General features: G+C 37.0%; 1 protein-coding gene across 1 annotated transcript in view; it reads right to left on the bottom strand.

Annotated features, from left to right (window-relative positions):
- The window catches only part of TENT5D (terminal nucleotidyltransferase 5D), a 105,283-nt gene extending 88,565 nt beyond the window's left edge, over window positions 1-16,718 (bottom strand). The window contains exons 1-2 of the mRNA XM_035288648.3: window positions 16,414-16,718; window positions 9,631-9,699 (exon numbers count right to left, since the gene is read on the bottom strand). The gene's annotated coding sequence lies outside the window, so the exon portion shown is untranslated. The remainder of the gene's footprint in view (window positions 1-9,630; window positions 9,700-16,413) is intronic.
- Window positions 16,719-17,249: the final 531 nt, after the last annotated feature.

Here is a 17,249-nt window from a genome sequence, read left to right as displayed (position 1 = left end):
CTAGAAACTATCATCCTCAGCAAACTAACACAGGAACAGAATATCAAACACCACATGTTCTCACTCATAAGCGGGAGTTGAACAATAAGAACACACGAACACAGGGAGGGGAACATCACATATCAGGGCCTGTTGGGAGGTTGGGGTAAAGCTGAGGGAGAGCATTACGACAAATCCCTAATGCATGTGGGGCTGAAAACATAGATGACAAGTTGATAGGTGCAGCAAATCACCATCGCACATGTATACCTATGTAACAAACCTGCATGTTCAGCACATGCATCCCAGAACTTAAACTAAAAGAAAACAAAATAATCAACAGGCACTTGTCTAAAGATTATGTAAATATGACAAATAGGCACATTAAAGCTGTGTACTATCATGAGCCTTTAGATAAATGTAAATAAAAAATGTGATGGGATACAAGCAGACACCTGTAAGAATAGCTAAAATAAAAGATAATAATACTCAGTGCTGGTGAAGATATGTGGCAACTGGGACTCTTCTTTAGTGCTAGTAAGAATGCAAGATGGTACCACCACTCCAGAAAACAGTTTTGAAGTTTCTTATAAAGTTAAGCACACTTATCATATGACCCAGTAATCCCACACCTGGCTGTTGATATATCAATGTATACAGCAGTTATATTTGTAAATATCCCAAAGATATTTGGGAATAACCAAAATATCTTTCAGAAGGTGTAAGGATAAACAAACTTGGTATATTCATATAATAGAATACTACTCAGCAATAAAAAAGAATATACTTTTTATACAGGGAACCACTTAGATGAATTCCAAAGGAATTATGCCAAGTAAAAGAAACCAGTCACATAACGTTACATGCTGTATGATTCCATTTAAATGACAATTCTTGAAGGGTTATAACTGTCAGTGATTTCCAGGATCAGTCAATGAAAAGGGCATGACTATAACAGATCTATGCACAGGGTTATTAAATAGACAAGAATATGAATGAAAAATATAGGAGTTACTCCTCAGTAACTGGGGAGGGAAGACGTAAAAAGGCAAAGAAGACACTGGATTAGGACAAAATGGTCTTTCTTCAGAGTTTGGTTATGGCGAAAGCCAGAGTGACAAGAGAATTAGAGCAGGGACAAAAGGGATGCTTATGGAAACTCTGCAGATTACCACTGGAACCTCTGACCAGGCAACTCTGGCAACAGAAAGAAAAGAGGAGCAGCTACGTTGGCTAAAGAGAGAGCCAAGATTTGCTTCAGAGAGGGCTTGTAGACAAAATGATAAATGGATATCCTAGTTTCTATTGCTCCAGAGAGTATGCAGGAAAAAGGGAATCCTTCTACTAACAATCACTCATCTATTTAGGAAATTAAAGTGGGACAAGTAAGGAAGGAATGCTAATAGGGTAAACCTCAGGAGGACCTTTCCCACTCTATCACAGTGATGATTTGCTAGGTAGACTCCTCATCATTATGTCATAACTCCTCATCCCTGAAATGCACTTGGATTGTAACCCCAGGTGATGAAGAAGAATGTCTCAGGTCAAATAATCTGCACTCCAAAAGGAATTTGAAGACCTATGCAAATGTTTGGTGGATCTTTCAAGATCCCCTTAAAAATTAAGTTCTAAGGAAGTCAACATGAAGAGGTGAGGATAAAGGGGAAATGCTTTGGCATTTTACAAAGGGACTCTCAAGGGAAAGTGGAAGGAATCTCTAGAATCTATTGATGATATAGGGATGTAGGGATATAGGGCTCACAAAGCAAGAAAAACTAGACATATGACAAATAACTATATAAAGGCGTAAGGGGAAATGATAAGAATAAAAGGTATTCCAACCTTCCTGACTATTCTTTGAAGAAGCAGCTATTTTGTAGGAATGCACCCATGTGAGACCCCCAATAGTGGGTCACACCATATGGTTGAGCTTGATCCCGGACACGAGCTCCCTGTTGGGGGTAGTTGAGCTATGGGGAAGGAGGACTGCAAGAAAGCTTATGTGATATACAAAAAAATAACATGAGTTATTACTCTATTGTGCTGAGGTGATGGGAGGCACGGTGCCCCCTTTTGGTTCTCACGGTGTCCACTTTCGGTTCTCTATTCATTATAGTTTTTTCTTAAAGTTATGACTTAAATCTTCAAAGCAAGCTGATAGTAAAAATTGCTTTGTTTATGTCTTTCCTGCACCTGGACCCTTGATGTGGTATTTACAATACTGCTTGTGACTTAATGATTTATAATGTAGCCTGTGATTTTCTTGTGAAACTCCTGCCCTAGATAAATAATTTCTTTTAAACTTCTAAACTTAGATATTGCACCCCCTGCTTTAACCTGATTATGTATCTCCCTGTTCCCAGCATATTCATCCAAAATATGATGACTTGTGATTGTATTGTAAAACTTTCTGTTCCCCTTTATCTCACAAAACACTGATCCCATGACATAAACACTTCTACTCATAATGTATATAACCAGACCCTGAGTTCAATAAAGCTGTTGGTGAAGCATCTGACTTCTCAACCCTCCAGACCTTGTCTGTTCTTTCTTCTTCTATTCTGCGCACCCCCCTTTCCAGGTTGGGACCCTCTTGCTGGCCAAGAGCCCCCTGGCAGACATGCTGGCACCCACAGTTTGGCAACCATGAAGGGACCGGATATTGGGGATTTCGATGATGCTTAAACAGTGAGAGACTGCAGTAGTGAGTATTGAAATAAGCCTGTATTATCAAGTATTGTTGATTTTGTATATATTTTAATCATTCTCTGAAGTTAAGAATAATTTTCATCTGGAGTAAAAATGGAGCAGTTAAAATAAAAAAGGTATAATTTGTTTGTATTGCATCATTGTATTGCATTCAATGATGGAAACTCAGGGTCATGAAATAAAATTAAAACAAGTAGAGGAGTTTTTACACATCATTCAGGAAATTCGCCCTCGGATTCCTGATGGAGGTACGTTCGATGAGTCTGCTTGGGCCATAATTGGGGAAAAGATTGAACAATTCTGTTTTTACAATAAGGATGTACCTCAAGCCACCATTTTGCATTTGTTTGGAGCAAGCTCTGATTGTGTTTGTCCCTCCCAACCTTCTGCTCCGCCTTATACATCTTATGCTTCCCTACGTAAATTGTCAGCTTCCCATACTTCCATACCTTTAGGTGCTCCAGGTGCCGACCTACCGCCTGTTCCTCCCGATCAGGAGGAAATTGCTGAAAGAAGATCTTACAGTCACCATAATGAGTATGATTCTAATTTGGCTGATGTACCTTTAACTGACGTTATTGTTACTCAACCTAGCTCTGCCATGCCCACTCCTGAGGCTGCTCCTCAGTGGGTTCCTAGACCAGTCACTTTTACTTTACCTCCTGATCTTGCTTGTCAGTTTCAGGATTTACTTTCATTTTATTCGTGAGCACTTAATAATCAACAACAATTTTATCCAGTAGTGCAGTAAGCAGCAGTGCCTGCCGAGCCATGCCGGTCGCTTTGTGATCTACTACAGCTGCTCCGATAACTCCTTTAACTCATGCTCTAATGTCTTTGCATAGAGATGATAATATGTTTCCTGCTCTCTATCCTGTTATAGAAGTAATTGATAATCATGGAAATCCAATTAGAAACTATGATCCTATCCCACTAAAAACTCTGAAAGAGATAAAAGAAGCGGTTGCACAATATGGTCCCACAGCTCCGAATACTATTTCTCTTATTGAAAATTTGACTTTTTCGGCTCTTCCTCCTTGTGACTGGGGTCGTATGACTAAAGCATGTCTCTCTGGTGGTGATTATTTATTATGGAGAGCTAATTATGAAGATGCTGCTTATGAACAGGCTGAAAGAAATTGTGTGATAATATACCTATTACAGTAGACATGCTGATAGGAAAGGGAATTTATGAGCCCTTGGCAGCACAGGCTACTTTGCCCTCAGAAGCCTTTGCGCAAATTAATTTGCTTGCTACTAGAGCTTGGAAACAATTACCATCCACTGGAGTAAAAACTTAAGAATTAGCAAAAATAAGACAAGGACCTGATGAGCCTTATCAGGACTTTGCAGCCCATCTGCTTCAAGCAATAGGGAGACAAGTTAATGACTCAGAGGCTGGAACATGTTTTACTTTTACATTACATGGATGATATATTGCTGGCCACTCCTGATGAGCCTTTATTAATTAATGCGTTTCGATATTTAAAACAGTGCTTGGAACAAGCACATTTAGTTATAGCCCCTGAAAAAATTCAGGCTTTCACTCTGTATCAATATCTGGGTAGGATTACTGAAGCACAAGTTTCCTTTATAACTCAAAATTGTCTACAGAAAAATTGACCACCTTAAATGATTTTCAAAAATTTCTTGATGATATTAATTGGATTAGACCCAGTTTAAAACTTACTACTGGACAACTGAAACCCTTATTTGATATTTTGAAAGGCTCTCCTAATCCATCTTCTCCCAGAAAATTAACTGACTCAGGAAGATAGGCATTACAACTAGTTCATCAAGCCCTTTTGGATCAAAAATTAACCAGAATTCAGCCTAATGTTTCCTGGTGTCTTTGCATTTTACGTACCTCTTACACTCGCACAGGACTTTTCTGGCAACAAGGTGTACTAGAATGGTTTCACCTTCCCGCAAGCCGTGGTAAAGTTATATCTCCATATTATAATTTAGTTGCCACTTTGGTGGCCAAGGGTCGTATTCGGGCCCTAGCTCTATTTGGAATTGAGCCACCTGAAATTATTATTCCTTACAATACTCCTCAACAAACATGGCTTTGGCAATTTTCAGATAACTGGCAAGTTGCTTTCACTGGCTACGTTACATGCCTATTTAGCTTTTACTGATGGCTCTTCTTCTGGTATAGCAGCAGGCACAGTTGATGCTAATCCATTTTCTTTTAAAACATCAGAATCTTCAGCCCAGCGTGTGGAGCTTCTAGCCATTCAACATGTCCTCTCTAATTGGGACGTTCCTTTGAACATTTACTCTGACAGCCAATATGTAGTCCACTTGGTACAAAATACAGAAACATGTCCTTTAACCTATTCTGACTCTTCTCCAATAATTCACCTTTTATATCCCCTACAGCAAGCAATACGAAAAAGATTACATCCTTCTTTTATTGGACATATTAGGGCTCATTCTATATTGCCTGGCCCTTTAACAGAAGGAAATTGTCGAGCTGATATACTAACACAAAATATTTTTCCTGTTCTGACTCCATTGCAACAGGCTGAAGCCTCTCATGCCTTGCATCATCAAAATGCTCATAGCCTTAGATTGCAATATAAAATTACTCATGAACAAGCACGTCAGATCGTTAAACAATGTTCTGCTTGCCTTCCACATTTGCCTAGCCCTTTTCCTGTTGGAGTTAACCCTCGTGGTTTATAGAGTGGTTGTATTTATCAAACGGATGTTACTCATTTTTCTCCTTTTGGTAAACTCCAATACATTCATGTTACTGTTGACACCTTCTCTCATTTCCTTGCAGCATCTATGCATACAGGAGAAGCAACTAAAGATGTCATTGCTCATTGCCTTCTTGCTTTTTCTATAATAGGTCCACCCAGAATATTGAAAACAGATAATGGTCCTGCCTATGTTAGCAAAGGTTTTTCTTCCTTTTGTTCACAATTTGAGATCCAGCACCGTACAGGCATTCCCTTATAACCTACAAGGTCAAGGAATTGTTGAACGTACTCATGCAATTATCAAAATAACCTTACAAAAACTACGCAAAGGAGAACTTGGCATTGAATTGCACAAGATGCCTCATAATTGGCTTAAACATGCCTTGTATGTTCTTAATTTTTTAACTCTTGACTCTGAAGGTCGTTCAGCAGCTGACCGCTTTTGGCACTCGAAAGCCTCTGCTTACCCAGGGGTACTATGGAAAGATGTCCTCATTAACAAACGGAATGGGCCTGATCCAGTCCTCATCTGGGGACAAGGACATGTTTGTGTCTTTCCTAGGTCCACTGACGCCCCTGTGTGGGTTCCAGAATGACTGGTCAAGCATGGATTTCCTGTCAATGGACGGATCAAACACCCTGATTCCTCGCTTTCGGTGAATGTACCTGACAACTCCACCATCACGCCGCAGATGGAGAACCAGATGAACGATGATTGCCTTCTGATGCTGCGATCTTCCGACGTGGGCATAACTGAGAAGACTCAGTGCTGAAGCTGCTCGACTGGTTGATCGACAGCACTCTCCTCGTACTCCTATTATTATGTTTGTTGCTATAATGGCTATTTTGTCCTGTCAAGTACCTACTGCTCTATCCTTTCCTTTGCCACCACCTTCCCAGACACTATGGGCATATGTACCTGACCCCCTTTACTTAGACCTGTCTCTGGATGTTTTTAAATTACAACAAGAAATTAATGCTGTTGACTTCTCCCGTAAAGAGTTACTTGACAATTCTTCTGTGGCAAAAGATATAGTTAATGCTATACTTTCCTGGTCACATGGACTTCACCTTCCATCTCTCTCCTTGATTGGCATTGGAGTCATTGTACTCCTTCTCATAATCTTTCTTCCAGTGCTCTTTCACCTTGTGTTCTCCTAACTCCAAAAAATGCGCCTCAAACTTCTTGAGTTGCATTTGAAAATAAAAAAAGGGGGAACTGTGGGAATGCTCCCATGTGAGACCCCCAGTAGTGGGTCACACCATATGGTTGAGCTTGATCCCGGACACGAGCCCCCTGTTGGGGGTAGTCGAGCTATGGGGAAGGAGGACTGCAAGAAAGCTTATGTGATATACAAAAAAATAACATGAGTTATTACTCTATTGTGCTGAGGTGATGGGAGGCACGGTGTCCCCTTTTGGTTCTCACGGTGTCCACTTTTGGTTCTCTATTCATTATAGTTTTTTCTTAAAGTTACGACTTAAATCTTCAAAGCAAGCTGATAGTAAAAATTGCTTTGTTTATGTCTTTCCTGCACCTGGACCCTTGATGTGGTATTTACAATACTGCTTGTGACTTAATGATTTATAATGTAGCCTGTGATTTCTCTTGTGAAACTCCTGCCCTAGATAAATAATTTCTTTTAAACTTCTAAACTTAGATATTGCACCTGGACTCTTGTGACTGATAATTGCACCCCCTGCTTTAACCTGATTATGTATCTCCCTGTTCCCAGCATATTTATCCAAAATATGGTGACTTGTGATTGTATTGTAAAACTTTCTGTTCCCCTTTAATCTCACAAAACACTGATCCCATGACATAAACACTTCTACTCATAATGTATATAACCAGACCCTGAGTTCAATAAAGCTGTTGGTGAAGCATCTGACTTCTCAACCCTCCAGACCTCGTCTGTTCTTTCTTCTTCTCTTCCGCATACCCCCCTTTCCAGGTTGGGACCCTCTTGCTGGCCAAGAGCCCCCCAGCAGATGTGCCAGCATCCACACTATTTTCTTACACTGTCACTATATCTGAGTACTAGCACTCATTATAAACAAACATTATTTTATTGAGAGCAGTTCTGTTTTTTTAAAGTGAGTCTTCTTTATTCTAGGGTTACAGGTAAAGACCTAGATCTTCTAAGAATAAGAGCAAATGTAAGAGTCACTGACATTGAGTGAGTTTGCACTATGAACAAAAGCACTGGAAATTAACTTGGGTTAAACTTAGTGTTCACAGGCTTGAAGGTATCTAAATTAATCTTTTGCTTGGGAAGGGGTTTCTTAAGAAAACAAGTAATAATATTTAATTGAGAATACAACATTTCCATTCTTAACATTATTTAAGAAACTATTTCTGAAACTTCTTTTTGAAATGTGTGCTTAACCTAGAGGAGTGCTACTTGTGGAAAGTTACAAAGCACTATAAGTTCTGCTATGATCCATGAATACCAAAGTTATTGAAGTTTAATAACCTTGTGACAATTAAACTAAAGTGTTATCAGGAGAAAAAGAAGACACATATATGGTCAACAAGAGTAAGAAAAATGCTCATCTTCATTAATTACCAGAGAAATGCAAATCAAAACCGTAAGATATACCATCTCACACCAGTCAGTATGGCTATTATTAAAAAGCAAAAAATAACAGATGTTAGGTGAGTTTGTAGAGAAAAGGGAATGGTTATATACTGCTGGTGGGAATGTAAATTAGTTCAGCCACTGTGGAAAGCAGTTTGAACATTTCTCAAAACACTTTAATTTAACACAGAACTACCATTTGACCCAGCAATCTCATGACTGGGTATATACCCAAATAAATATAAATGGTTCTACCAAAATGACATATGTACTCCTCTGTTCACTACAACAGTATTCACAATAGCAAAGACATAGAATCAACTCAGGTAACCATCAATGGTGGACTAGTTAAAGAAAATGTGGTACATATACACCATGGTATGCTACACAGCCATAAGAAAGAACAAAATCATGTCCTTTGCAGTAACATGGATACATCTTGATGCTATAATCCTAAAAGTATTAATTCAGGAAAAGAAAACCAAATACTAAATTTTCTCACCCATAAGTGTGAACTAAACCTTGAGTACCCATTGATTCAGAGGAGAACAGATAATAGGATCTTCTTGATGGTGGAGGGTGGAAGGAGGGTGAGATTAAAAAAAAGTACCTACTGGGTACTATGTTCACTCTACCAGGTAACAAAATAATTTGTATAGCAAACCTCAGTAACTTGCAATTTACCCATGTAACAAATCTGTACATGTACCCTCTGAACCTAAAATAAAAGGTGACTAATTAAAAACAAAAAACATTAAGAGTATACAAAGTTTAAACTATTTGCAAGGAGTTCTGTTAGTTCCAGGTGTCCAAAGTCATATAAGAAATAAAATGACCTGGTCCTAAAGAAAGTTATAAACTAATTAAATAAGGCACACATATTAAAATATAATTGACAATTTATGTTTTAATCAAAGTTGTTTACTAGGGGATGCCACAGTGATTGTACCACTCTGAACGTTCAAATTTTTAGATGGCACCTCAAATTTTTAGATGGGACCTTGTCAGAAGTTAATAGGCTTCTAGTAAATATCAAGAAACATGGGGCGTATACTACATATTTAATAGCATTAATGCACTCCTGTACCTGGAATGAGCTCCCTTTATATAATATGAGACTATTAACTAAATATTTATCTTAATTGCACTGCATTCTATGAATTCCTATAGACCCAATTCTGGGTCTAAAGTATAGAAAACAGTTTGAACTAGAGTTTCCTTTATAAAGTTGACTTAACTGTATCCAGAGAATTATAGTGAGGATGAATATGGTAATATATTAAAAAAACAAGAATTAAAAATAGACCACTAAGAAAGGAGAAACTAACAGAAAAACAAAAGACAAAAAAAGCAGAAATCATATAAAAGAAGATGTGCTTGCCAAATACATGTACATATTTTCTCTGTCTACAAATCTGAACTGCTTATTGAAATAATTATTTATTAATGTAATTGTCAAAGAGAGTTTTCAGGATACTCTTTTCTACCCTATTCATAAATACATCTTGAATTATATGTTATCTGAAAGGTGAAATAAAAAATGAAAGGCTTAATACACACTAATCTGATGTATAGTCTTAAACAAGTTAAATAATCCCTCATTTTTCTGCAATTTATAAATTTATGTCTCCCCAACCTTGGTATCTTACCTCCACCTGGTGTAACTCCAGTTAGATAGATGAGAAGTATTGGATAATTTCTTTTCACAAATAATTAATCTAAATAAAAAGGAAATAAAAACTGATTAATTTCTGTATAGTCTGGATCATTACATCATTCTTATTAAGCTTCAGTTTAGGACCTGACTTAGAAATGGGCCAGGTGAACTCAGTTACCATAGACTCTCACTGTTTTGTTTTCAGGCAACTTAGACACACAATTATTTGTGAAACAAAATTGTATGGTTTTGGGGCCAAATATGGAATTTGAGACATGTAGTGGTGGAAGTGAACATCTTAATGAAAAGTTCTGTGAAAAATCTGATAAGTATCATTTCAATATGTTTCTGTCATCTAAGGCCAAGGGTACCTATGAGATTGGCTTCTTATATTTCCTTTTTTTATAAATTCTTATTTTGAATTTGTCTTTTAATGGAATGTCTCTCTTATTTTAGTTTCATGGTAGGTTAAATGATATATATTTTTCATCTATATATCTTCACATGCCTTACCCGATACCCACTTTAAGAAAAGAATTATTTTCAGTATACCTCAGCTACAACTGACAAACAATGGTCTTTACAATTCTGAGGTTCAGAGAGGATGAAAGCATATTACAAACCTTCTAGGGCAGAGCTAGCGATGCAAAACAGATAGGAATTTAACCCGGTATGCTTTATGAACTTTTGCCTGATACACTCTTCTTGTCCTGTAGATAATATTTCCTTTTGACTGAACAAGAATATAACAAAAGCCATTTGGGATCAGACCCATAGTCTATCCAGCTCAGTATTCTGTTCCTGATATGTCAGAGGTGCAATGCTGAGAACATGGTAGGCAGTCAATATTTCACTGAACTGTTCTTGAAATAAGCAGTCACATCTGACTTTAAAGGCATAAATCCCAAATAAAAACCAGCTCTTCCATAACATGCATGCTAATTTAACTCCTTTCTGAATCATTATTTGCAATATATAAAATCTTTTAAAATATAAAATAGTATTTTCTTTAATTTATAGTAAAATAGCTATTCCTACCCTATGTCTCAGTAATCCCACTTCTGGTAAATACCTTACAGAGTTTTTTACAAATGTGCACAGACAAAAATGATTCCAAATGCCCTGTTATTTCCACTGCCTCCAAAGTGAAAAATTTTACAATGACTTCAAAGTCTGGGATTCTTATTTTACCAATTTTATAAAACTGGTTCAAAAGCTAGGAATGATGATGTTATGGCTAATCCTGAAAAAGAGTGGGCTGAAAATATTTCTGTTGCTATTGTCGTCATTTGTCTGTTGGTTTAATATAAAAGCAGCATTAGATAATTCCATGGCTAGATATTGTTTAAATGGGGGTGATTCTGTTCTCCAGAGGATATTTGGCAATGTCTGGAGACGTTTTGGCTGTCAAAACTTGGGAAAGAAGGTGCTATTGGCATTTGGTGAGTAGAAGACAGAGATACTGCTAAGTATTACATTGCACATGATAGTCTCAAAACATTGTCCAGCCCAAAATGTCTACAGTGCTGGTTGAGAAACTATGATCTGGAGGTAAGAGTTTTGGTACACACTATAGCAAGTTTTAGAAAAAATATTAAAAAATCATAGAATGTGGGTAATAAAACAGAGAAATTACAAAGCATGCTACACTTTGTTCTAACCAATTACCACATAAACTTAAGAACAATCCAGGACGAAGAGTAGTAAGAAAGTAATAGTAAATAAAAGCCATTTCTAAAATTAAATGTGTAGGCTCTATGGTCAGCAAAATGAGATACAGGAGTGCAGAATAACATAGTCCTTTAAGAGAGCTATTTTTTTTGTTCGTTTTAACCTTGCCCTCACCTGTCCTTCTGATAAGTCCCTTACTTTTGCTTTTTCTTTCCTTAAGAGTTTTTTCAAACAGTTTTCGATAGTAAATTCATAGAGATAAGGAAAATGTTTACTAAAAGTGAGTTTTCTGAGCACTATGCTTACATTAAAGAATTTTTGAATCCTATAATTCTCAAACCTAATTTTGAATTATCCCTAAAGTTTCTGTAATAATAGCGAATGTTTTATTTTTTACCAAATCATCTTTTAATAATCAATCAACTAGAGTACTAATAAAACTTCATTTTTATTATTCAAGTTTTGAAAAGGTTTCCAGTCAAAGAGAAATTATAAGTATTGGATACTCTATTAAAATCAAAGATTTTCAGAGATACAATCTTTCTTATAACTCTATATATTTTTTTATTCTGATAACTATATATTATAATCACCAAACATGACATTTATTATTAAAATAAAAATCAAATATTAGCACTTTGAGAAATGGTAAACATGTAGATTTATTTTTTTTCTAATTTTCCAAGACTTTTTTTTTCATTTTATTCTATTTGTTTGAATCCTACATTCAGCTTTTCATCTTGTCTCCTTATGTTTATCTGGTACTTCCAAATTATACATTGGATAGTTTTTCAGGTCACCTGTGACAACCATTCAAACCCACTCCTCTTGTCTTTAAGCTTCTATTTCCTACCATATCATCTATTTGCCTTAGCTAATAGTGCTTTATCTCTTCCATAGCTCTAACCTCTTTTACCTGTCACTTGAAGAGTTCTAGGCTAGGCTCATGTTCAAATTAAATCTAAAACGCCAGAAATATGAAACCAGCAAAGTGCACTCTGCCTGCCCAGGGGAAACAAGTTTTTCTAAGTAGGAAAGACCCCCTCATTTTACACCTCTCTCAAATTTTTAGGAAACTGCATCTATTTCTTCTTATACAAAGTAGAAAGGTTGCCAGTCAGCTGGAATAATTCCTCATTTTACTTCTATACTAAATGGGCACCTGAGCTATAGAAAGCAAGCAACAGAAGTGGTCTTATTTGTGTTTCTGCCTTGTCTATCTGCTACACACATTCAAAAGTATGGAACTGGGAATCAAGAAGACCTAGGTTCAATACCTAGGCAAACCAAATAATCTCTCTGAGCCTCTGTTTTTGTTGTTGGTGTTGTTACTGCGCTTGTTTGGGGATATTTTTTATATACACAAACCACAACCTCGCTTTGATTTTTTTTTAATTGGTTAAAAATAAAGGATGACAATGCCTGGCTAGGTTACCTTAGATTACTTTAGGTATCAAATGAAATGATGTATATAAGGCATTCTGTAAACTATTAAGTTTCATCCCAGTTAAGCTACTTTATGCAATAAAGGATTTATAGAATTCTATAATACTTATTTCCATTATGCACACAGAAGCAAAATATAGACTCCTGGATCTCACTCCAAGTTTACTTTATCAGAATCTACAGAAGTAAAGCCCAGTCATCTGCATTTTTAATAAGGACATCAAAGTTTGAGAAACATTATATACTATGCTCTCTTCATTTTTAGTGAACTCTTTTCACTTAAATGGGAGTTTAACTGCCATTACCATTTGATTTTCTGATCATCTTAAAAATAATTCTTAGAAGATGACAAAAATGTTTAACACAAAACAATCATAATTAAATATTAAAAATTAAGTGGCTTAGAGTCTTGACTGCAATCGTGCTATAAATGTTTTTAACTTAAAAAAACAAAGTCTGTTCTCTGTAACACGCTGCATTCAAAACATTTAGAGAACTAAGCATAATTAATCATAAATTACTCAATTTACTAAGAAATTATAATTTTCCACATTAGCTTTGCTCATGTCAAATTTTTACATATTCATTAGCTGCTGAGTTAAGATAGTATATTGGTTCTTTACATTTCAATTATCCCAGTCAAATTCACAACCTTCTAAGTATCCACCATATTTGATTTATCAATATGTGACCGACGTTACCTTTGTTAAGCTGTCATAATTAGAGTTAATTAGGTCCCAAAAGAACAATTTAGGAGACCCTACACCTATTGTCTCTATTATTGGAGCCCTGTTCTAAGGGTGAAAGGAGAAAAAGGTAGCTGCCTATTTAGGTGAAACAAGGTAGAAGGTATTGCTAAATCTGGTAGACAGGAAGAAACAAAGCTAAGATCTAAGATAATCCAAAACAAGAAAACTGAATGAATAATTGTGCCTACAGTGAAAGAGGAAACATATATTTTTAAAAATAACATTTCACTTTTTAAAAGGTAACCTTAATCATTACTATGATAAAATAAGCATATCCAGATTTTATCCTAACATATTTAGAGGACCAAAATAAGTCACTGATATTGTGTTTAATCAGAGTACATGTTAAATTAACACTAATACATTCTTAACCTTGAAACAACTCAAGTGTCCACCATCAGAACAGATAAATTACAATATATTCACAAGGTGGAAAACTCGAGAACTATAAAAATGAATAAGCGAGCCATACCTATGTACAATAACCTTGTTGAGGAATATTATCAGTTACAAAATTCACAGAAGAAAAGCAGTATCATTTCATTTACATGAAGTTCAAAAACATGCAGCACTAAAAAATATGTTGGTTAGAGATGCAAATACTATGATAAAGCTATAAAACAGAAAATTATACATAAATTCTAGACAGCAGCTGCCTCCAAAAAACAAAGAAAAGAAATTTGATTGGAAAGGAGTACACAGGGAATTTAAGGGATATAATAACCTTTTGCTTAAACTTGGTGATAGTTCACAAGTATATATTTGTTGTATTGCTTTTATTTTGTATACATACTTTATAAATATTTTATAGGCATTTAATATTTAATATACAACTAAAATGTTATATTTTCTTTCCTTTTTATATTTTCTCTATAATAAACAGCTTTATTATTTTAATAGATTTGTTTGTTGCTTTTAACAACAGCAGTTATAACTGAACACACATGTACTTTAAATAAATAATGCTATTCCTGTGCCTAAGTTTTAATAAAAATATAAACCTCACTTTAAGAAATCAGATATTCAAGAAAAAATATGAGGGAAATTTTTGGAGTCAAATTTACTTCATAACTCACAAAAATAAAAACCACTTCTTAATTTTCTAAGTGGTTCGCATAGGCTGTGATTCTTTTTTTAGTTAAGGTGGACATCAACAACAAATACCCTAAACAAATATCTTCAGAGCTTAACTTTACTAAAAAACTGATCCTATCCTAAAGATCTTTTCCTTAAGAAATTCTACAAAACATTCTTCAAAACACTGTTTTAAAAGGCTTATTCTTAGAGCTTAGCTACATATAACTCTAGGAATTTAATCTTTATATGAAACTAGAAAATGGTTTAGTTTTAGCAGATTGTTCTGATCTATACATGAATGTTTTGAAATAGCTGTGTGAAAAACTATTAAGTGTCTAGGGAAAGTCTTTTTTTTTTTAATGATTTTTATCTTTCTACCAAAAGAAATTCTCCAAAAGTGAAATAAATTGTTTAGTATAGAAACTGATCAAACAACAATGAAATCTGCTAAGTTTTATCTCTTTCTGTAAATAAAGTAAGTCTTAATTCTCAAATACATAGGGACATCAAAAATAAAGCAATCTTTATACAGTTTCACCTTCTGAAGTGGTTTCCAGGTTGTACTTTCCTAGAACCTCGTATTTTAAAAGGCTTGTTGGCTGGGCACAGTGGCTCATGCCTATAATCCCAGCACTTTGGGATGCCTAGGTGGGTGGATCACCAGGTCAGGAGTTTGAGACTAGCCTGGCCAAGATGGTGAAACCCCTTCTCTACCAAAAATGTAAAAAAAAAAAAAAAAAATTAGCCGGGCATGGTGGCATGCGCCTTTAGTCCCAGCTACTCGGGAGGCTGAGGCAGAAGAATCACCTGAAACCAGGAGGTGGAAGTTGCCGTTAGCCAAGTTCACGGCACCACTGCACCCCAGACTGGGTGACTGAGTGATATCTCAAAAACTAAAACTAAAACTAAAATAAAATAAAAAAAAAACCAGGCTTGTTTTTCCAGCATCGAGGGCTTGCAATTAGGGTAACAGCCTGAAGCCTACCACCAATTACATGGGAGGCTGAGGCGGGTGGATCACGAGGTCAAGAGATGGAGACCATCCCGGTCAACATGGTGAAACCCTGTCTCTACTAAAAATACAAAAAATTAACTGGGCACGGTGGTGCCTGCCTGTAATCCCAGCTGCTCAGGACGCTGAGGCAGGAGAATTGCCTGAACCCAGGAGGCGGAGGTTGAGGTGAGCCGAGATCGCGCCATTGCACTCCAGCCTGGGTAACAAGAGCGAAACTCCGTCTCAAGAAAAAAAAAAAAAAGAGTAAAAGAGTATCTTTTAGATCCATTTTTGGTTAAAAAAAAGATAAAAAGAAGCATATCCCATTACAGGCTTATCTCCCCGATACATTGAAATATTAAAGATGGAATAACATTTCGTCAAACTTGTTAAATTTCTTAGTAAGATAACATACTAATTATTTTCCCCAAAACAAAATCTCAGTTCTTCCTTGGAATTTCCAAGGGTTTTGAATTGAAATGAAGAAACAATTTCCAGGATGCCCTTCTTTTCCATAAATCCATAGGGTCTAATAACTTTGGAACATTTTAAAGTCACATATAAACGCCAACCACTATCTAGTATTTAAATTAACCTCCTCGCCCATTACAGACTTTGTAGTAATTTTTGTATATCATCTATGAAAAAAAAAACGGTTCGTGCGAATATATATTTCACATAAATTTCATCTATTAGTCTAGCCTAAACTTTAAGGATCACGATCCTTTTTAACACCGTCAGTGAACTTCACAACTCAAATTTACCACCCGCGCTACTCCCTTCAGCCCTTATTTTATACGACTATAAATTTTTGAGAAATACGTTAAAAGCCCTATACCTTTTTCCTTCATCCGTTATGGCTTAAGCTCGGAGACAATGGTGAGCTGGCAAGGATAGAGCGAAATCTGAGGGAAGAGGTGAGGCGGGAGGTTAAGAAGACTCTAGAGCAGGATAAAAGAAAGAACTAGAAGGTTGGCTGGGGGACGAAACCTTTAGGCGTCAGGTTAGACTGGGTGCAGGCGAAGGACTCAAGATGGGAGGGACGGCGCGTAACCTCTTGCCCTCGAGTACCGCTAACGCCCCCAAGCGACTGGAGCCGGTCCTAACTGCCGCTTCCTGCAGCAGCCATTTTGAAGTTGCACCAGCCCCGCCCGTCGGTGGCACCCGGCCCCGCCCCCTCGGACCAGGAGCCGAAACAGGAAATGGGATTGCAAACCTAGTGGCTGCGCTTGTCGTCTGTTCTGGACTAGCGCTGGACTCCGGGCGCCTTCCTATCCCGCTCGTGCTGCTGCCCGGTGCGCTCGCCTCCCGAGAAACGTCGTGGGACCATGTCGAATATGGGGAGTATCCTCCTCTGTTTGAAAAGCTGCTCTTAGGGCATTCGGAAACGGGGGAGGGCAGAGGTTGGGACCCTGGGAGGTGCCTATTAGTGACCTTGTTTGTCTAGCTGTGGAGGAGTGAGAGCGCTGGCACAGATTGGTGGGCTCCAGCAGCTTGGTTTTAGTCTTTCTGTTTTTTGTTTGTTTTCTTGGGAGTCGCTGCCATCCTAGAATCAGGGAAGGTGGGACTGCTTTAGCTAATGGTCACGGGAGTCGCCGCACTGGTTTGAAATTTAGAGCGCGAGTCCTCTCTCTTTGAGAGCTTCTGTCACCTGTCCTTTAGTGAATTCGTCCT

Source organism: Callithrix jacchus, chromosome X (assembly GCF_049354715.1).
Source record: "Callithrix jacchus isolate 240 chromosome X, calJac240_pri, whole genome shotgun sequence".
Lineage (NCBI taxonomy): Eukaryota > Metazoa > Chordata > Mammalia > Primates > Cebidae > Callithrix > Callithrix jacchus.
This window is presented reverse-complemented; position numbering and strand designations above follow the sequence as displayed.